Source organism: Capricornis sumatraensis, chromosome 11 (genome assembly GCF_032405125.1).
Source record: "Capricornis sumatraensis isolate serow.1 chromosome 11, serow.2, whole genome shotgun sequence".
NCBI lineage: Eukaryota > Metazoa > Chordata > Mammalia > Artiodactyla > Bovidae > Capricornis > Capricornis sumatraensis.
Genome location: NC_091079.1, coordinates 49,940,561 through 49,963,424, shown reverse-complemented (window position 1 = coordinate 49,963,424; position 22,864 = coordinate 49,940,561). Strand labels below are relative to the sequence as shown.

The 22,864-nt window shown below is 43.1% G+C and overlaps 1 non-coding gene across 1 annotated transcript; it reads right to left on the bottom strand.

The window, feature by feature from the left end:
* Positions 1-5,838: 5,838 nt before the first annotated feature.
* On the bottom strand, positions 5,839-5,945 carry LOC138088835 (U6 spliceosomal RNA). The gene has a single exon (XR_011145743.1). It is a non-coding gene; the product is annotated as a U6 spliceosomal RNA (small nuclear RNA).
* Between the last annotated feature and the right edge of the window lie 16,919 nt (positions 5,946-22,864).

The window sequence follows — 22,864 nt, the reverse complement described above, 5'->3', positions numbered from 1 at the left end:
TTGTTACTAAGACTGATGAAATGCCCCCACTCCCTTACTAGATTCTATACTAAGTTAGGCTGCAATGAATTTTTTTTGTTGATTGTTTTTAAAGTTTTAAAACAGCCCTAAAACGGTTTACATCCTTCTTCATATTGGGCAAGCAGAAAGCTAGGCACTTAAGTAAGGGGTAGGCAATTTCATAGTTTATTTTATTAAGACATGAGATTTTTAAAAATTGTTTTTAAAAAACAAGATGGGGAAATCATATTAGAATGTTCAAGGATATTCTGAAAGTAAATTCTCACATCTTTTCTTCAGAAGATACATGTTGCTACTCTCCTGATGCTGCAGTTTTGTTATAGATAGGTCTTAGAGTATGTGTGATTTCTGAAATTAGTCTCTATACAGAAAGCACACATGGCCTTATGAAGTACTTTTGCCTATCTGCTGATTTACTTAGGCTACCATTTACAGAGAAACACAGTGGGAAGGCATTTAAAAGAATAAAAGTTGCACTACTAATTTTTGGTATTTTTCAAAAAATAGTAAAATTAACTACAGTGTTAAATGTATTTATTTGAGCATAGTCCTCAAAACAAAAGGCATTGCAAAAATGTTTTTTCCTTATTGGTAAAGAGTCAGTATTTTCTCCATAAATCTCAGAGAGCTGAGAGTTTTGTTGAATGTATTGTACAGTATGTAGGAGCAGGAAAACTTTGTAAATTGGAAAGAAATCTGTTTTTATAATTTATTTTCATTTTTAAAGCTTAAATGTAGATATTTAAACTTATACAGGGTGTCTAGAAGCCAATGTTGTTTCCTGTTATTACAGATAACATAGTAAAGAACAATTTTGACTTTTAAGTATGAAACAGTAGTAAGTTATAGCTGCAAAGAATTCAGTATCTATACTGTATGTCACATCTACCTAAATATTGCACTATGTCCTTTAAATCATGTTGGTTATAAAGTAGTTCTAAAAATTTACTAAATAATAATTTAATATTTTCTTTTTAAATTATATGGGGGGTCATATAAATTAATCTGGTGATTTGTATATTTGTTTTAAATTTTTGCATTTTGTTTAAAAAAATAATATGGTACTTTGGTCCCTAAAAACAGTCTGCACTTAGAAGTTTATTATATTTACTCAATGTTTAAGAAGTAGAGAACCTTATCTTTTATTTATAAAAATATTTGTCCTTTTATAAATGTTTTGTGTTTCTCTACAGGTTACAACAGTTGCTTCAGTTGCCTGTTTTAGGTGTTTGCACTTACTTTATTTCTTCTTGAAAGAATGTCTTTATTTGCTTTTGTGTAGAGATTTTATGTAATTTTTTGAAACATATAATGGTATGCTGTCAACTTAAACACTGACAGGTAAATAGAATTGTACACTGTAGTTGTAATTATTTGTAATTGACACACTCTCTCCCTCTCCACTCCTGAAGTATGCTGCTATAGAAAATAGCAGAATCGGCTTGCTGCTATGAGAGAAGGAAAGAGCGACCACCACTTGCACTGTGTGAAAACATAAAAAGTATGATGATGGCAAGTTCTCAAGTTAACTTAATGGAATCAACCATTACCAGGCAAATTCTTGCAAATACCAAAATGCTCTGCCTTAAAACAAAAACAGCTTAAGATTCTCTGTTGATGGAAATGGAAATATGAAGTATTTTAATGCCTAGCTTTTGAACAGTAGACCTAAAAGGATTTTAAGCTATTTAAATCTACTTGCTCATTTTTGCATATTATATGTAGTGAGAAGTGAAGAAAATGTGTGGTACTAAGATTATGCCTTGTTGATAACAAATAGATGAACCAATTTGAATCTTCCTAGCATGTTTGTTAAGTATGTTGATTGCTTCCTAATTAGTGAACTTCTCACAGAAATTTCACTTTGTAAAACCAATGATTGTAGCAAAATCATACTGGATCATTTCAATTTCAGTTACCTTGAACTAATAGCACATAATGGTTCCCTTTTATCTTTTCTCTTTTTTAATGTAGCCTTTGGCTGGTTTGGATGTACATAGTCTCCAATTACCAAAGTATAATATCTTGGAAGAGCTATATTTTTTTAAAGCATAGTTTTTCTTGAGCATTAAATTATCCCACATGTAATATATTGCAGATAAGCTTGGGATTTTTGGACATAGTACGTATTTCAGTTGGTATTGGTTGAATCCTCCAGTTAACTGCTTTGTTGCTTTTTGCAAGAAGATTTTTTAATCTTAAACATGTCAGGCATCTTAAATCACCTTTTATACTGTTATGTTCAATTTGAATTTCTTTCAGTATGTTAAAAATGCCAGACATAACATGTAGCAGCCATACTTGCATGGAAACTGACTACACATATAATACTGCATTTTGTTGTAAGGTTTTCGCATTAATACAGCCATTACCCTGACTAAATTGAGTTTTTTGATGTATGGGAAAAAATTTTCCATTGTAAGAGAATCTTGCATACAATGTTGACTGTTAACATCCACAATAAAGCATCTGTGTACAAGCTGACGTGGCATTGCCCATTTCACTCAGATTTTGTGTTTTGTATTGACTGACCCTTGAACGACTTAACCCAATATTCTGTGCTTAAACCATTTTTCTCCTTTCAGGTGATTTCATCCGTTAACACAACTTGACCTCTGTACTTAAGAAATGAAAATATATTTCCATTTCTTGAGCCTCATGTAGAGCCATATTTTCAACTGCCTTTAGAGATGTCCATATGACTCTTCTGTCAACACCTTAAATGTAGGATGTTCTCTTTTTCTCCAGCTTGAACCTGCCCCTCCTTTGTTCTCTTAATGGTGTTACTTTCCCTTCAGTCACTCACTGAGAAACCTTGTTCCTCTCCCTAAACTTCCACGTGGAAATCTGTTTTAAAATCTTAGCCCACTGAAAGGCTCAGCTCTAATTCCATTCCTTCCTCTCTGCCTTAGATTATTGCACTTATCACTCTGCTCTCCATTCTCCAGAAGTATCAAGAAATTGTTCTGTGACATCAGGGTGTCACCTAGGCATGGCTGACTGGTCACCCAGACAGGTTTGTGCAGTATTATATCACTTTAGTCAATGTCACCATCCAGATTTTACCATTAGCCTTCTAGGTTTAGAAATCTGATGGATTAACCCATCAGATTAAGAGACTAAAATGAGTTTACCCCCTCACTGGAATGTCTGTATCAAGTGAGTGAGACTGACACATGAACTCAGAACACATTAATTTACAGTGTGAAATCTAAGTCCTGAGAGGAAAGACAACTGCTTACATGTGAGCGTAAAGCTGCTGCTAAGTCGCTTCAGTCATGTCCGATTCTGTGACCCCATAGATAGCAGCCCACCAGGCTCCTCTGTCCCTGTGATTCTCCAGGCAAGAATACTGGAGTGGATTGCCATTTCCTTCTCCAGTGCTTGCGTGCATGCTAAGTCGCTTCAGTCATGTCCGACTCTGTGTGACCCCTATGGACAGCAGCCCACCAGGCTCCTCTGTCCACGGGATTCTCTAGGCAAGAGTACTGGAGTGGGTTGCCATTTCCTTCTCCGGTGAGGGTAAAGAAACATGAAAACACAGAGATTTTATCACCTCTCCTGTTCACAGACCTTCCACAGTTGTCTGTTGCCTAAATAACAAGAATTCTCCTTCACTTCCTTATCTGGACCTGGGGACCTGGATCTTTCAGAACAATGTATGCATGCTTCTGCCTTCGTGCCTCCCCTCATTGCTGTTTCTCTTTGTCTCCCTACCTGTTAGAATCCTACGCAGCCTGCAGGGCACAGGTATGTGTCGTTTCCTGATTATCCTGGTGCGTCCATAAAATGTTCCCACTAGACTTTATGTTTTGAAGAGTAGGAATTGCTCTTTATAACTCCTGCATCTAGTGTGGTGCTTAGAGAGTCTCAGGAAGTGTTAAATTGAAAGAATGTTAAAAAATAGTCATGACTCTTAGGAGATATTAACCGTATTTGTTTTACACAATGGATTGTGAATAGCTTGGCTTTCTTAGTTTTGCTTTATAGTCCGCTATTATTTTGTTAAAAATCTTTTGAGCTCCTTATATAACCATGTGATTTCCTGCCTGATTTATCTAGTTATAGAGCAGTAGGCTTGCCAGCCAATCAGACTTTTAATTGTAATATAAAACAGATGGAAGGTTTTGAAGAGGTACTTCCTACTCTGTGACTCTGTGAGAAGTGAAAAGTTATTTTTAATTAGGTAGTGGAGGATAAAACAAGTGCAGTTCCATAAAAGCAGGGAAGGGGAGGATTACTTCCCCTTCCCTGGGTGTTTTTTATTTTAAACAAGGTCAAGAAGATGTTAAAAATATTGGTAGAAAACCAAGATAAAGTATAGCAGGGAAGAAAATTATTCATGGCTGAGCTGACATGTTGGGAAGAGAGAGTTTTTGAAAACTTTAATATCTTGGCATCAGTACATTGAGTTTGAGCAAACTCCATGTTAAAAGCAGTGTACTCTCCTGCCCTTAGTTTTGAAGGCCTCAGATCTGGTGTGCTTATTCAAGTTCCAAGTACAGAATGTGCTAACTTTGAGGAGAGTTTTCTGACCAGCACAGGGAAAGGAGGAGGGAGATTTACTACTCTGGTTTTACTATAATTTTGCCAAAGTTTGGATAACATTCTGACATAATTTCCTAAGACTCAATACAGTTAGCACTTATTTGTTCAACTAGCAACCAGTACTTACCTGCATGCTTACAGTACCTGGCACTAGGTGAACTATGGTAAATAGGACATGACCCTTCCTTTGAGGAAGCTGATGTTTTAGAAGGGGAGATAAATAAGTATGTAACAGAAATAGCATCTCTACTCCCTTTGGCCAAAAGTGAGACAGATCAAGTAGCCAAATTTTGTTTGAGAATAAGGGGATGGTGTGTCATTGCCCAGATAGTGTGGATTTTCCCTTTAAACTGTGGAGAATTGTGTCCAGGTGCCTTCCACCCTAGGAAGTTCACAGGCTAAAAGTTTGAGTACAAGTAACAGTTGGAACCATGTGCCAGCAGTAATATCCTACCAACAACTATTAGGTAAACATTTTATAATTCACTTCTGTGAATTTGGAAGCAGGCGTGAATTAAGAGGCTTGTCCAAACTCAGTACAATGCTAAGCTGAGATTCATTCAGACATCTGAGAATTGGGTGGATTCTTTAAAATTAAGCACAGGGCACAAAATACATATATATATATTTCTATAAAAATATAAAAACACAAAACTAGTGTATAGTAGGGTTGGGGGGTTGTTGAAGGGAGCCTGGGAGGGAGGCCCCTGGAATGCTGCAATGCTCCATTTCTTGCTCTGGGTGCTAGGTTTTTTTTTGTGTGTGGCGGAGGAAAAGGAAGGACCACACGTCATGGCTTGTAGACTTAGTTCCCCAACCAGGGATTGAACCCAGGTCTTGGCACTGAAAGTGTGGAGTCCTAACCACTGGACAACCAGGGAATTCTCTGGGTGCTGATTTGATGGATGGATTCAAGCTCTACTATTACATGTGCACTTTTCTGTGTTTATGTACATTGTGCTTCAACAACACGTTAAAACAATCCTAGTTTGGATTGTAGAGGAAAATACAAATGTAATGAATTATTCCTTGCCTGTACCTATGATTACTGTACTTGTAAGCATCTACAACGCTAGCCCTGTTAATGGGTGTTTCACTGTTATTCTCCAGCATATGTTGGGCCCATTTCTTCTGGTAAATTTTTGTTAAATTTCTGCATGGAATAAGTGAACTGTGTGGACTACTTCTTTGGTCTGTATATACCAAATATACCAAAAGTTTACATGTAAGAGCTTTCTATACTCCACTGAATGAATACTCTTTTTTTTTTTAAATATGGAACGCTTTATGAATTTGCTTGTCTTCCTTGTGCAGGGGCCATGCTAATCTTCTTTGTATCATTCCAATTTTAGTATATGTGCTGCCAAAGCGAGCACTGAATGAATACTCTTGTTATAATTCCTCATAAAAGTCCACAATTGAACCTAGCCTCCACCTTAAAATTCAATCTTTTACTCCCATCCCACTGAAATTTCCATATTCAACGAATTACAGCTCTGTCTAATGTAGTCCACTAGTTAGTTAACTTTGTCAATTGCATCTCTTGATAGCACAATGTGTTGTTACCTTGTTTATTTACCATTGATGTTCTATAAGCAAGCATTCACTTAATTCAACCATCTAATTGACCCACATCCTTCCTTCCAAAGTCCCCACACAGGCCTCCCCCAGGTTATTTAACACTTTTACTCGATTAACAATGCATGCAAATGATGTCAGCTAAGAGGGCTTCTGCTGCTGCTGCTGCTGCTGCAGCTAAGTCGCTTCAGTAGTGTCTGACCTTGTGCAACCCCATAGACGGCAGCCCACCAGGCTCCCCCATCCCTGGGATTCTCTAGGCAAGAACACTGGAGTGGGTTGCCATTTCCTTCTCCAGTGCATGAAAGTGAAAAGTGAAAGTGAAGTGGCTCAGTTGTGTCCGACTCTTAGCGACCCCATGGACTGCAGCCTACCAGGCTCCTCCGTCCATGGGATTTTCCAGGCAAGAGTACTGGAGTGGGGTGCGATTGCCTTCTCCAAGACGGCTTCTGCTGCTGCTGCTGCTAAGTCAGTTCAGTCATGTCCAACTCTGTGCGACCCCATAGACAGCAGCCCACCAGGCTCCCCTGTCCCTGGGATTCTCCAGGCAAGAACACTGGAGTGGATTGCCATTTCAATAAGATATTTTATCTAACCGAATATGTCCAAAATATTATCATTTTAACATGATTAATATACATTATTCGTGAGGTATTTTGTATTGTTTTTCCATTCTGAGTCTTTGAAATCCAATGTGCATTTTACACACAACTAAGCCCCAGCCAGCCACGTTTCAAGGGCTCAGTAGTCATGTGGTCAGTGGCTACCACACTGAGCAGTGCAGTTCTCAATCACTAGGAATTTACAGGAAAAAATGTTTTGTAATTCAGAAGAAACACTACCTATTTTAGGCCACAGCAGAACAACTTCAGGAGAGAAACACCTTCCATGGGAGGCTGTGACAAAGGAAACTGATCCGTTTTCCTCAGGAGAAAGTTATGTTTGAAGTGAGACCTGGCAGATGGAAAGTGTGGGTGAGTGCTAAGTCACTTCAGTCATGTCCGACTCTTCGCTGGAGTGAGCTCCATGCGCGCCTCCCGGGAATCTTTCGGACCCAGGGGCTGAACCTGCGTCGTTTATGTCTCTTGCATTGGCAGGTGGGTTCTTTATCACTAGTGCCACCTGGGAAGCTCAGCAGATGGATAGGCATGAGGCAATCAGGTAGAGAAGAGTGAGGACCTGTGGCTTAAAGCCCTAACCAAGGGGGCTAGTGTCCACATTGCAGACTGCAAGGCCAGAGGGGCTGAAGGTGAGATGGACGAAGAGGACTGTGCAGAGAAGGCTCCTGAGGAAGAGGGGAGAGTGGTGGGGAGCCCGAGTTCCCTGGAAGCGGACCACCGTAGAGGTTGGCAGGCAGGCCATGAACTAGGGGGTGCTCTTGTCCCCAATGCCTGAAGAAGGCAGCGTTGGGCAGAGGGAGATGCAGGCCTTGCCATCTCCATGGGGACCTCTGAGGCTCCTCCAGAGAGAAACCCAGGTCTTGGGCCTGTCACCACACATGGGCTTCTCCGGCAGGAGGCCTGCCTTGGGCCAGCATTCACCTCAGCAGAGGACATTCTTTGACTTCAGTTTCTTTGCAGAACAAGAGTCGAGGTATTCTGCTGAGAGAAAAGGAGGAATGGTTGGAGTGGGAAGCACCATCAGAGATCTTAGGAGAATAAAGGATTTCTGAAACAATCCTTGAGAAGACTGGGGAAGGGATTTGATCAGGGGCACCCAGTGGAACTAACAAGAAGCTTCAAGGACTTGTTTTAGGTTGGCAGGTGTGAGTTCAGGCCCTTGGGCTAGGTGGGTCAACATCGTGATCTTTTGTGTTCACCCAGCCCTGCCCACCCCCTGGGCTGAGTGCGTGGCCACAGGCAGGGCTCTGCACCAAGACATACCGATGTGAGTCTGCCCTGCCTGGCACCGAAGTGCAGCAGTAGAGGAAGACCGCAGCATGTCCATCTGCCAAATGGGGGCAAGGGAGCGTGGAATGCTATCAAGAAAGGTTAGGCAGGATGACGTCTGCTGAAAGTCACTTTGCCTCTTCTGAGTCCTCACTGCCCCTCCCTGGTGGTTGTCATTATTTGTTTTTTGTCGTAGCTTTTTATGTATGCTTCAATTCCTCTCCTGTATTTGCAGCTCTCTGAAGAGTTCCAGCTCCCACCGAGCCCTCAACAAATATTTTCTAAATGTTCTAGAGCAGCAGTCTCCAACCTTTTTGGGACCGGTTTCATGGAAGACAATTTTTCCACAGACTGGGGAGGGGAAGGATGGTTTTTGGATGATTCAAGTGCATTACATTTCTTGTGCACTTTATTTCTATTATTGTTACATCAGTTCCACCTCTGATCATCAGGCATTGGATCCCCGAGATTGGGACCCCCTGTTCTAGTGTTGTCTTCTGGTTTTATTTTGCCTCACCTACACTGACTGCATTCTAGGTTAGCCAAGTGTTTGTTAGGGGTGAGGAACGGAGCCTGGATCCACACTGCAGGTTCCTCATTCATTCATTCACTCAATAGATGTTAAACTATAACCATGAACTAGTAGGGACAGATAGGACCTGGTTCCAGTCTTTCGGGATTTAGTGTTTAGTGGGGAGAGAGACACACTAAGCAAATAACCATCTAAAGAGTATATGACGACAAACCATGAGGAACATTCTGAGGGAAAGGAATGCAGTGTTTTATGAGTGTCTCTAATGAAGGGATCTGACTAGATGGGTGGTCAGGCAGAGATTTCCCCAGGGAAATGAGGTTTGAGCAGAATCTTTCCTGAGAGAAATAGGGAGATAAAATAGAATATGAACAGAATGAGGCTAAAATTATTTATTGGCTGGCATTTGCTATACAGGCTCCATGTTGAACACACCTCCAGTCTGCACTCCCCCTCAGCAGGCAGGCTTAGGCGGCTTCTATTGCATCCACTGAAACACTGCATTCTAAGATCAGAGGCCACGACTGCAGGATGTTTAGGGTGCATGCCTGAACGTGACCTCAGCATCTTTCAAAGTTTCCGGAGGTCACCTGGTTGGGGAGTGTTGGAAGAAGGAATGCCACCTCCCAGGAAAGCTCTTTGACTTTCCTGGTTCTCAGTTACCAACTCTAGCTGCTTCTGGCAGAACTTTCCTTCCCAACAAGTACAGTTGGTCACTATATATTGAATCTAGAAAATCAAGCCCAACATACACTATTAGGGCCTTATCAGTTATTTTAATTGTCAGTGTACTGTGTTTACTAATTATCATTAAGTCCCATAGAACTCTAGAGTTTATCGAAATAGTGTCTTTTTTTTTTTCCAAATGACTTGAAAGACAAAAGTTATTAGGTAAATTCTTTTGTTAAAAATAGTGTAAAAAATAAACCACAAATACCCAGTGTAATAATAAGTGAAGGGTCTCATTGGATTATGTTTATGGATTTTTTTTAGACAATTTTAACTTCTAGGTTGGTTTGTTTTTATGATCCACCTGGCTCTTGCCCATAATCTTGTCATTTCTGCTCAAGGAATATTGAAACCACACCCCAGACAGTGAATGGAAGCTGGTGGCTACCAGGATTTGAGTTTGTCCTGCAGAACTACAGTTAGGAAAATGGCTTATTAAAACTCCTCTGCTTGTAAACTGCCTTCCTTGCTTAAGCTCATTTTTGTTCTATTTTCTTTCTTTTTTTCTTCTCTTTAATTTTATGCCTTCCTAGGTTCACATAGCCTAGTTGTTTTACAGGAATATGGAATTATTTCTTGTCCAGTACCAACTGGCTAAGGCTGGTTGGGACCTCTGACCCTAAGATTGGGCCTGTGTAGGTGCCTGATGAATGGCCTTTTGACATCAGAGGATTGGGAAACTCCATCCTAAGATCCTGCTAAGTGCCTTCATTTTTGGATGTGCAGAAGTATGTAACCCAAATATACCTGTGCCTTTTCCCCTGCCTCCAATCACTTCTCCACACACCTGAGACCTCCCTGCTTATCTCATAAATATCCCAGCTCCCTCGACTTGAGAGAGGTGAAGCTGAGACTTATTCTCCCAGCTCTTCATTTGGCTGCCTTGTAGTAAATTCTTTCTTGGCTGGGAAACTTGGCATCTCAGTCTTCGGTTTGCTGTGCATTGGCCAACAGACCTACTTTGGTAACAATATCAGCTCATTCAAGTCACTGTGCTAACAATTTTGGATCATAGAAGTTTGAAAGATCTTAGATCTCTCTCTGTAAAATGGGAATTAATACACTATACTCTGTGTATTAATTTCTTGTTGCTGCTGTAACAAATACCACACATTTGGTCACTTAAAACAATGCATATTTATTATCTTACAGTCTTGAAGTCAGAAATTTGAAGTCAGGGTCAATGGACTAAAGTCAAGGTGTCAGAAAGCCTATATTGCTTCTGGAGGGTCTAGGAGGAAATCTATTCTCTTGCATTTTCTAGCTCCAAGAGGCAGCCTGCATTCCTTGGTGCACAGCCCCTTCTTCCATCTTCAAACCAGGAGTCATTGGTGGAATCGTCTTCTTGCTACATCCCTCAGACATTTCTCTATCTGGACAAAATCTCCCTCTGTCACCTTTGTGATTACATTGGGTCCATCTGGATAATCCAGGCTGATCTCCCCAAGTTAAGACCCTTAATTTGATGACATCTGCCAAGTCTGTTTCACCATGTAAGGTAGGTAACATGTTTACAGGTTTTGGGAATTTGCACATCAATGTATTGGGAGTGGGGTGGTCATTAGGCTGCTATAAACAGTGTGAACGGTTGCATTTGTAGCAAATATGTAGCCATGGACAAATTTTTAATAATGGAGTGAATACAATATATAAATCACACAATGCTCAGAAATTGTAATCAATGAAAAGAAGCTGTCCAGATAGCCCTTATCAGATGAATTTTACCTTTAAAAATTTTGTTTGGACTTTTTCTTAAATGCTCTTTTTTCTGTTATGGTATTTTAGTTTCTTTCTTAACTTTTTTTTTTTTTTTTTTTAACAAGGTTGGGCACACTTTCCTTATTAGGAATCACTATTCATCAAGTTACACTGATGTAACCGGAAAGAAAAATCAGGTCAGCCTAACGTTTGAAGAATATGAAAGCCAAAATTCAAGATGTGGGGAAGAAACCTGAATTGAAGCTTTTGGAAAATTTAATTTAAAATTTGAGGTTAATTTTCTCTCTAACAGAAGGCACCATTACCAGACATTTTCTTTCCGTATTTAAGGACATTTGCTTATAAGTATTCAATTATCTCCAAATATTTTAAAAATATACTCTTCTTTTTTTTCATCATAAAAGAGAAAACTGTAGTCTTAGAAAAATCCTGGCAAGTGATAGTTATGCCTCACCACCCACTCTTTAAAATCAGTGAACTGGTTTATTGTCTCCTCTCTCCAGCACTGAGGTGGTATCTCTCCCATCCTCCCTCCCATTAGTCTTATCTGCTTGGAAGATGGGGCTAAGCCTCCTAGTTAAGATCATCTGTTCATCGTTCCGGCCCAGCGTGTGGTCCTCTGACTCCATTCCTTCTTCCTTTGTTATATAAGGCAAGGTTACTGGAGAAGTTCTTCAGGCTGGAGAAGCTGTAACTGCAGAAACTTTTTTTTTTTTTTCCTTTCTTTTCATTAAAGGCAGAACCAAAACCGAGGTGAGTCATTTAAAATGAGACACTTTGCATCTCTTGCCTGGTGGGATGCCCAGGTTGTGTTTTATTTCACAGATGCCTAATTAACTCCTGTTTATCAAAGCCAAAGGATATCATGTAAAATGCAGCCACATGAAGCCGATCCTTGGAGGGATCTATGTTGTAGTGTGAAATCAGTCGCTGATGGACTACTTTTGTGGTCACCTTAAGACTTTAGCATCTTGGAAAAGTTGGTCCCAGAAGGGGGTACTTTTCTTGATGAGGCTACAGGAATTGGAAATAGTTCACTGAAACCTTTGTGAGTTACTTACAAGATATAAAGGACTGTGGCGAAGTCCCAGTGGTATGAAGGCACACGCTTCTGTGTTGTCCAAACTGGTTTTCCCTGCAGTGATTTGTAAAAGCCGAATCGCTAAGGGCGGCGGGTCCCTCTGATGAGTACGGGCCACCAGAGAGGCCAGCCCTGGCAGTGTCCACTGCCAATGGGGCGTGAAGCAGACACATCTCCAGGCTTTTGTTCCCTAAGCAGACCAGCTTGGGCAGGAAATTCATCTGAGACTGCTCTGAATTAGAAACTACAAATTTATGAATGGTCCGTCTGCTCACAGGCCAGAGCCGTTGAATCTCTTGAGTCGTTTAACATTTTTCTAATTGCATCAGTGCATCCAAAAAAAATTTTTTTTATTTGACCATTGATTTTAGAATAAATAATTAAGGGGGATGAGCCAGATAAATGATGGCTTTACCTAGTTCCTCCTTTAACTCTAAATTGCTGGAGGAGATTATAAAAGCTCACAAAATCTATTAGTCTAAAAATCCATTACAAATGGCATAAGGCAGGCAGCGATTGTTAAAAAATGACTGTAAACTAACTAGAAGGAAACTGGTCTCTCTGAGGAGCCTGCACAGTATACAGTGTCACATACCTCACCTCCATCTCCCAGTCACTGGAATTAGAGGAATAAGAATCAGGGTGTGAAATCCTCATAGGTTCCAGCCCTGATCTCTGAACTATTTCACTTGGTCCTCATAGCAACCTTCATGGGTAGCTATTATGACTCCATTTTGTAGATGAGCAAACTGAGGATCAGAGAAGTCTGACCTGCCCCAGATCACACAGACAAAGGTAGACTTACTATAAAGTAAATGAACTTCAGGGCCCCCACTTGCAAGGGCCCCGCGAGGGTGATAGTCACATTGTTAGGGGGTCAGGACCCCAGTGGGGTGGGGTGGAAACAGATTATAATCAGAGAGCATCTCTGCATAAATGTTTCTGATAAATTGTCTAAAGAGATCTCAGAAGGCAAGATTGAAATCTCTGGAAATGTGTTGTGATTTCCTTCTTCATTTCAAAGAAATATTCAGTTCTGCTCTCAAGTTTGTGTTCTTAAAGAGAAGCCCCTAAGCTTTGGGCCCCTTAAGACCTACGTCTGCCTTTGAAGATAGGCGATGAGAGGTAGAACTATGTTTTGAACTTCTGATTCCAAAGCCTGTTCTATTTTCAGACCATGTAGAAACAGAAAAGTATAAACAGAACATCAAGTTTAAAAAAAAAAAAGCTGGATACGAGAATTGTAATTGTAATAATGTAAAGCTTTTGCTCTTATCCAAGCCCCCATCTTTGGGCTTGGAAGTCCACAGCTCATCTTCCTCCACATCACATTTATGTCTGCTCCCTCCCAGGACCCAGGAAGGGCAACACGCCAGCGCGTGGTTGATAAACATCAGTTAGCTTGTATAAAGTAGTAAATGTAATTTATACTTTCATATTGGTTTACTGTTCACTTTCTAAAGGAGAAAGTACATGATGTCACCAGGGAGACACACATAAATGGATGATAACATCTATACTTCCTGCAGTGGCTGAGCCCTGTAGATCTCATGGGAACTTATTTGTGTGATTTTGAGTCTTAATCAGTTTCTTTTGCTGTAACTCTTCATGATGTAGTGATAAAGGTTTGCTGATGGAGAAAGAGTGGCAAAGGGAATTATTTCCCTAGGCCATCATACAAATGAAGGAGATGGGGACGTACAGGCAAATACACAACAGTGCCAACTGATCTTCTGTGAAATGTCCATCGATGTCGCCCACCTCAAGGAACTGCTATACATCCTAGAAATAACTCATCTCCCCTTGGCACACCTACCATGGTGCCTGCACTGGTGCTCACCTAAACTCTGCTTTCTTTCTCCATGTGGGGGGCAGGCTGTCCTAGGAGCTGAATAGCCACCCTAGCTGGCTGCGCTTGCAGATCCTTCTCTGCCCATCATCTCTGGCTGCTGGATCACTGACTTCCTGGTTAACCTGATCATTATCATCATCCTGCAACAATGTTGAAATATTTCCAGGTCTGAGAAAACAAGGCCCTCTACATCTCCCATTTCTTTGCAGAACTTCAGTTCCTCGCTCTCCCTCTTATCTGACAAATTTTCACCTTGCCCCTTTTGCTGTCCTAGTCTTATTCTCCTGATCTCTTAAGGACACGTGACAGAGCCTGAGCCAGTTCTTTTTCTCGGCCTCTGGGATCCTTCTGGTTTTTCTCCCTTTTACTGGCTTCTTCTTCTCGGATTGCTTTCCTGTCTTCTTTGTCCAATTTCTAAATAGTGGAGTTCCCAGGCCTCAGCCCGGGACCCTTTTTTCTTCTATATATTTCTCCTCCTCTAGTTCATGGCTTTAAATAGTATCATGCAGCCATGAAATTAAAAGACGCTTACTCCTTGGAAGAAAAGTTATGACCAACCTAGATATCGTATTCAAAAGCAGAGACATTACTTTGCCGACTAAGGTCTGTCTAGTCAAGTCTATGGTTTTTTCTGTGGTCATGTATGGATGTGAGAGTTGGACTGTGAAGAAGGCTGAGCGCTGAAGAACTGATGTTTTTGAACCTTGGTGTTGGAGGAGACTCTTGAGAGTCCCTTGGACTGCAAGGAGATCCAACCAGTCCATCCTAAAGGAAATCAACCCTGAATATTCATTGGAAGGACTGATGTTGAAGCTGAAACTCCAATACTTTGGCCACCTGATTCGAAGAGTTGACTCATTGGAAAAAGACTCTGATGCTGGGAGGGATTGGGGGCAGGAGAAGGGGACGACAGAGGATGAGATGGCTGGATGGCATCACTGACTCAATGGATGTGAGTCTGAGTGAACTCTGGGAGCTGGTGATGGATAGGGAGGCCTGGCCTACTGCGATTCATGGGGTCGCAAAGAGTCAGACACGACTGAGTGACGAAACTGAACAAATTTTTTTTTTTACTATACTATTATAGAAAAATGTGTGAAAATCAGAAAATATGATCAAAAATAGGAAGATAAAATCAGCCATAAACTCAATATCCAGAAATAATGAGTTAACATCTTGGTATACATACTTTTTCTATGTACATGTGTATAAATGTATATATATTTTATATAGCAAAGTAGAATCACATTATATATATTACTTGGAAACTTGCTATTTATATTTAAGAATGTTTTTGTGGATAGCATTTGATGCCAAAAGACACAGGTCTCCAGCACTGTCTTCAGGCGCTACACAGTTGTATGTGTGTGTTTTTTTATAGTGTGGCTATTTCCATGATCGAGGTAGTCTGCAGTGCTTCCGGTTCTCTGCTGTTGTGCACAAAGGTGGTGCTGCGGCTCCTTAGCAGTCTGGGCCCGGGTCCTTCCTTGTGAATTGCAGTCCAGGCCGCTGGAAACTGCTGAGTCAGAGGCGGGCGCATGTGTGAATCATGAGTGCTGGCGCCTGCTGGGTCCCAGAGTTCGGACACCCTCTGACATCACCTGTTGGTCTTCAGGCCGCGGGGCGCCCGGGACGAGACCCTCGCGCGGGGCGGGCCCCAGGGACCTGACGGCCGGTGGCGGCTGCAGAAAGGCCTGGGCGGGGCGGCCGGGGGCCTTTGTGCGCACCAGACACCAGATGGGACGCGAGGAGGGGAGGGACATGCGAGCAGGTCAGATGGCAGGCTTTCCACAGACCTGCTGCTGCTGCATCGGGAACAGACATTTTGGCGGGAAGAGAAAATTCTTTAAAAAAAAAAAAAAAGAACAGAAGTTTTCCCTGTGATGGGCCCTGTGGACAAATGTCTTTTTGACTCCGTGTGTGCTTGGGGGCGGGGTTGCCGCTCAGAACGCGGCTCTTTCCTTCTGAGATAAAAGCCTTGTGCGCTGTCAGATGTGGACCCACAAATGGGGGGGCGGGGACGCGGGGCGGGGGGGCCGGTTCCATCTGGCCTCTCAGGGAGCGGACCGATATCTGCGCTCCGGTGAGCACGGCTGGCAGTTGTTGGAGGACTCAATGCACACGGTGTCAAGGGGCCGGTTTGTGCGGGATCCAGGGGGTGTGCACCCGCGGAGAAAAAAGATGGTGGTGAGAAGGGAGGGACACGGGACCCCCAAGGCGGATCCCCCGATTTACATCTTAGCCCACTGTTCATAAGAAGATGGGGCAGGGTGTGTGTGTGTATGTATGAGATGAGGGGCGGGTAGTGGGAGATGGAACGGAGCCTTCTTCCTCTATCTGTAGCCACAGCCCCCAGGGCCTCCACCACCTGGGTGCTCCTTTCTAACTAGAATAAATGTGCCTTACTCAGGCCAGTGGCAAAGGCTCCGTTGTTTGGGTCTGAAAGGAGCGCTGAGATCTAGCACACCACTGTCCTGAGTCCGTAGACAAAGGGGGAGGGACTCTGCATGAAGACCCTCCTCGGTCTTCAGAACATCTGCTCCGCGGCCTCGCCCTCTCCAGGTCTAAGTGTCCCTGCAGAGGCCCCTATTGTGCTTCTAGACACAGTGGTGTCTAGACCACAGTGGTGTCCAGCACGCCCGCACACCTATCACTTAAGCAGAGAGCTGTGTCTGCAGCCCAGATGTGCTGGGGAAGGCCTGGGGGGAGGATGAGAGGACAAGCAGACCAACCAGGTGAGGGCTGGACAGGTCCCTACTGGGGAGGGGAGGCGCATAGGGGCTCCCAAAGCCCCTTCCCACACTTTGCCCAGGGCGAGCCCACCTTCCCACCTAACCCTGCATTTCTCAAAAATAATGTTTATCCACTCTGAGCACTTCATGGGGAAGGACTGTACCCGCCGCATACAGTGATTCTCCACAAGGACGCAGACAACGGAGAATCCCTCCTCACCTCATCCGGGAAGCCGCTGAGCGTGTCTCACTGAGTTCCCACCGCAGAAGTGACTTCACACCAACTTTTGTGTACTTTGGCCTCGGCCAAGCAGAGTCAGTTCCGTTTTCTTAGTTTAAAATTGTCTTCTAGACAGTTTAAAAATTCCATTACATTTTTGTTTTTCTGAGTGAAAACAGGCTCTCAGAACAGTCACTGGACTGGGGGTTCGGTTGCGGGGTCGAGATGTCCACGCTGGGTCCCGCAGGTGGGCTGCCTGCTTCTGCCAACAGAGGTGCTGCCACCCCTGCGCCTCGTGGGAGGCCCCTTCTGTGGTCCAGAATGAGGCTGGAGCTGGCTGTTCATGCACACAAAACAGCCTTGTGGACATGGTTCACAGACAAGCCCTTGCTTCTAGCAAGGGTGGGAGGATGTGAGGGATCCCTGGCGTAGGAAGTGACAACCCACTGCAGTATTCTTGCCTGGAAAATCCCATGGACATAGGAGCCTGGCATGCTGCAGTCCATGGAGTCGCAAAGAGTCTGACATGAATGAGCGACTAAGCACTCTAGCTCTTACATTTGATGTATATTTAAAAAGTGTCTCCTCTGGCTTGACCGAGAGCAGTTGGACGAGTCATTCATTCAGCCTTCCCACTAAGGGGATTGGCAAGATGGAATCTCCAGTTCCATCCAGTCCCCAAGTGTTGTGATGCTGTTAGGAGAAAGAAGAAACAGCTGGCTTAGAGGAACCAGGTTCACAGAAGAAAAAAAAAAAAAAAACAAACCCAAACCTGAGCATTTCTTCTTAGAACAACAAGAACTCAGAAACAAGTACAGGTGAAAGCAGATTGCTGTCAAATGGGGCTTCTTATCTGATGGTAAGCCTCTGATTACCATCTGATAAGAATGGTAATCTGATTCAGCCTCTCCTTTCTGATGGTAAACATGTCCAATGATAATCATTCTAACCTCAGACTTTGATAAATAGGTGGTTTTAACACTTGTCATCAGAGCACGCTCATGCTCCATGCCAGTCTTCCTGGGCACTGGGACTGGTGCCGCTTCTCAAGCCACAGGTCAGGCCTCCAGGGGGCTGGAATCTCATCCAGCCCCAGGTAACTCTGAGATGCTGAGCTTCTGTTAACTGCGTGGTTGGCAGGAAGGCGAGGGGAGTGCTGCTGTGGGGAGATGGAAAGACAGAAAAGAAGAGGATGATAACTCTGTCTTCTGCTGGGAATTTGGGAAGCAATAGGAGTGTCTCATAAATTCTTCCTCCCTCCCTCCCCAGAAAAGAATGCCTAGTATATAAAATGTCCAAAGCACAGATAGGGTCATGTCATTGCTCTTCTCAGAAATTCTTGTTTGGCTCCCTATTGCCCACATTTGGCAAATTTATGACTAACTCCAGGGACTTCCCAGGAGGCTCAGTGGTAAAGAATCCACCCGCCAATGCAGGAGATGTAGGAGACATGTGTTCAATCCCTGGGTCAAGAAGATGCCCTGGAGCAGGAAATGGCAACCCACTCCAATACTCTTGCCTGGAAAATTCCATTGACAGAGGAGCCTGGCAGGGGTTGCAAAGAGTCGGACAAAACTGAGTGACTGAGCACTGCTTAGCAAGCAGCACGACTAACCCCAAGCCTTATTTCCAGCTTTCTCTCCGACACTCATCCTCAGAGAAACGCTCCATCTTCCCACCGCCTTACTTTTTCTGGACTAGATACTCTTTCTCAAAAGCTCCATTCCCAGGGGTTTCCCTGGTGGTTCAGTGGTGAAGCCTTCACCTTCCAATGCAGGGGGTGCAGGTTAGATTCCTGGTCAGGGAGCTAGGACCCTACATTGCCTCACCCCAAAACATGAAAGCAAAAGCAATATTGTAACAAATTTATTAAAAATGAATTCATTAAAAAATGAATTTGTCCACGTAAAAAAATCATCAGAATCTTTAAAAAAAAAAAAAAAGCTCTAACCCCAGATCTGCCTCTTGAAATTATCATCATTCAAGGACCAACTGGTTTGACTTCCTCTTTCTTGAAGCCTTCTTGGACTTCCTAAGCCAGAAATTCTCCACCACCGCCCCCCACCCTCCACCACTCCCACTTATCTGAGCAGTCATAGTCTTCAGTTTGTATCTCTCTTTTGGTACAACTTGTTTTCTATCTATTCTTCCAATTATTTCTACATCTTTGACCACACCGGGGTAGACTTTAGCTCTTGCTATTTAGCTCATGCTATGCCCTTACTCAGAGAAGGCAATGGCACCCCACTCCAGTACTCTTGCCTGGAAAATCCCATGGACGGAGGAGCCTGGTAGGCTGCAGTCCATGGAGTTGCTAAGAGTCAGACATGACTGAGCAACTTCACTTTCACTTTTCACTTTCATGCATTGGAGAAGGAAATGGCAACCCACTCCAGTGTTCTTGCCTGGAGAGTCCCAGGGATGGGGGAGCCTGGTGGGCTGCCGTCACTGGGGTCACACAGAGTCGGACACGACTGAAGCGACTTAGCAGCAGCATGCCTTACTAGGTGCTGAACAGATATTTCTTGGACCACATATAAAATGAAACTGGCAAAAGAAAGTCCATGTATTGGTGCTGATGTAGCAGTGCAGCAGGACAGCTGCCAGGCCAGGTGAGGCAGAGATCTAAGAGCAAATGGCCTCAAACCACCTCAAAGCACACAGGCTCTATTTTCCAGAACAGAATCTGCTGGCAGCTTGCCAGCCCTGTCTGCCTCCCAGAGGGGATAGATTTCTGCCCCCCACCCCAAACCTTTTCCTTTCTTCTTTGAGACCAAGGCACCTGCATCCCTCTCATATAGAATAGGGGAAGAATTGGAAATAAAACACATGCTTAAAGAAAAGAAGTACTAATTTTGAAAGATTATGTTGTGGTTAGGTTAATCTTACAATCCTAGGAGTTTAGTTTTGGTCACTTTCTGTTTATCATTTGCTTAAAAAAAAAAAAGACAACCATCATATTTAAGACAAGCTTTAGGACCTTGTGGGCACTAAGCCAGTGTCTTCCACGCTTGGATGAGCAAACACCCCCTCAGAGGATTCACTAAAATGCAGAACCTGGCTCCAGTGGTTAGAGCTTCATGCTGCTATTTCACTGGGCATGGGTTCTAACCCTGGTCAGGGAATTAGATCCCGAAATCATGCGGCAGGGTCAAAAAAGAAAATTGCAGAAGGTCTGGGCAGACTTTATCATCTTTACAATTCTAACAAGCTCCCCGGTGATGCCTTTGTTCTGGTTTTGTGGACTACACCTTGAGAAACAAGGATTTATACATGATTTTCAAATTATGTGCAGTAACTAAGTTTTTCAAATCACCTTTCCCACTTTGAGCCCTTACAATATCTTCTTGATGCTGTTCTTAAATTATATTTTGTATTACAGTATAGTTGTTATTTTCAGGAGTATAGCAAAGTGATTTATATATATATGTGTGTGTGTGTATATATCTCCATTCTTTTTCAGATTCTTTTCCCAGATAGGCTATTACAGAATATTGAGTAGAGTTCCCCGTGTTATACAGTAGGTCCTTGCTGATTATCTATTTTAGTAATATATATTTGCTAGTCCCAAACTCCTAATTTGTCCTTCCCCACCCACATTTCCCCTTTGGTAACCATAGTTTGTTTTTGAAGTCTGTGAGTCTGTTTTGTAAATAAGTTCATTTGTATCATTTTTTAAAGATTCCACATATAAATGACATCATATATTTGCCTTTCTGCATCCGACTTTCTTAGTATGATAATCTCTAGGTCCATCCATGTTGCTGCAAATGACATTATTTCATTCTTTTTTAAATGATTTATTTTTAAAAATGATTTTATTATTGTTATTTTATTTATTTTTATTTTTTGGCCATGCCACATGGCATGTGGGATCTTGGCTCCTCGACCAGGGATCAAACCCACACTCTGTGTGTTGGAAGTGTGGAGTCATAACCACTGGGCCACCAGGGAAGTCCTCATTCTTTTTCATGGCTAAGTAACACTCCACTATATAGATATATAGTGGAATATATATATGTGTGTATCTTCATCCATTCATCTGTCAATGGACATCTAAGTTGGACATCCATTCATCTCATGATGGACATCTAAGTTGCTTCCTTGTGTTGGCTATTGTAAATTTTTGTTGCCGTTCTTGAGTCCTATTTGGCAGATTTCATTGTATTGTAGCTATGTACACATTAGGAGCCATTGCCATGGGGGTAGAAGCCGTCTCTCCCTGTTATCTCCATGTTTTATAACCTTCCTAAAGGAAATGGCAACCCACTCCAACGTTCTTGCCTGGCGAATCCCATGAACAGAGGAGTCTAGCAGGCTTCAGTCTATGAGGGCACAAGAATCGGACACAACTTAGTGACTAAACTACTACTACTACTAGCAGCACATAGTAAGTCTTCACAAATGTTTTGTAAGTGAATGACTGGGCAAGCAAAACTATAAAACTGTTTTCAAGTGCACAGTTTTGCCCTTCAGAGAAAGCTGAGTCCAAGAAAAGAAATCAAAGTATTCTATGGGAACTGATGTCTCTCAGGAGCTGACCTCATTGCTTAGGGAGAGGGACCTTTGTGAACTGACGGAACTATATGCACTTTTGGATGCCATAGGCTCCCAGTCACAGTTTGGAATGTGCTGCGAGGAAGGAGACATCATCTAGCATATGACAGTCACCATACATTGGGTTTTAGTATTAAGAACCTCTGGGAACTTCTCACTATAATCTGTGTCATTATTCAAATGTTGATTATAGTATCCAGGCTCATAGCCTCTTTTGCTTATTTTTTCCTCCTGTTTTTAAAAAAACTATTTTATTTATTTTTGGCTGTGTGGGGTCTTCCTTGCCGTATGGGCGTTTTCTCTAGTGGTGCATGGGTTTCTCACTGTGGTGGCTTCTCTTGCAGAGCACAGGCTCTGGGGCATGGGGGCTTCAGTAGTCACGGGGCAGGGATTTAGTTACTCCTTGGCATGTGGGATCTTCCTGGCTCAGGGATCGAACTCATGTCTCCTGAGTTGACAGGCAGATTCTTTACCACTGAGCTGCCAGGGGAGTCCTTGCTTCTTGTTTCTTTTCGGTCCTTTTTCAACATCTTGGCACTATTCAGCATGTCATATGCAGAGCCATTAGTGAGAGCTTTCTGTAACAGAGATCTCTCCAGAGCCCTCACCTTCCTCCTCTCTTGCTTCTCCACTGCTAACCAAAATCAAGATACCTGCTGAGCCCTTAGCTGCCCACCCTGTGCCCTTTCTCCAGCTTTATCTTTCCTCCTTCCCCACCATACTCTCCACTCCCTCCAGTTGGACTATTTTCCAATCCCCAAGCACATTCTTAGGCTCTGTGTGTTTGCTTATGCTGTTCATTTTGCCTAAAATGCCATCTCTCCACCTGGCAAACTCTCTTTCTCCTTGCTCCTATCCAATCACCCAATCCCACCTCCCCCCGGGGTCCTCCTCAAACTCCAGAAAGAACAAGTCAGTCTTCTGGGGGCCCAGCCTCTTTGCTGCTCCTCGGTTTCTTCGTTTATCCCATTGCACTGTCCTTGGAGCCCTACTCTGGCCACCTGCCTTCTTGGCATCTCCAGCCCTCTGTGGGCACCCAGTTCAAGCTCCTTGAAGAAATGCAGTCACCAGGACAGCACTTTAGCTGTTGCTATTGATGATAAAGTACTTCCAAGGTGGCTCAGCAGTACAGAATCTGCCTACCAGTGCAGAAGACTCGGGTTTGATCTCTGGGTCAGAAAGATCCCCTGGAGGAGGAAATGGCTATATACTCCAGTACTGTTGCCTGAAAAATCTCAAGGACAGAGGAGCCTGGTGGGTTACAGTCCATGGGGTCGCAAAAGAGCCAAACATGACCAGACAACAACAGTTCATGACAATCCCCTTTCCTTTCTCCTGGCCGTCCAGCAGGAATGCCCGTCAATCCCAGAACTGCTGGTGTCAAATTCATGACCTCCTGTCTGATT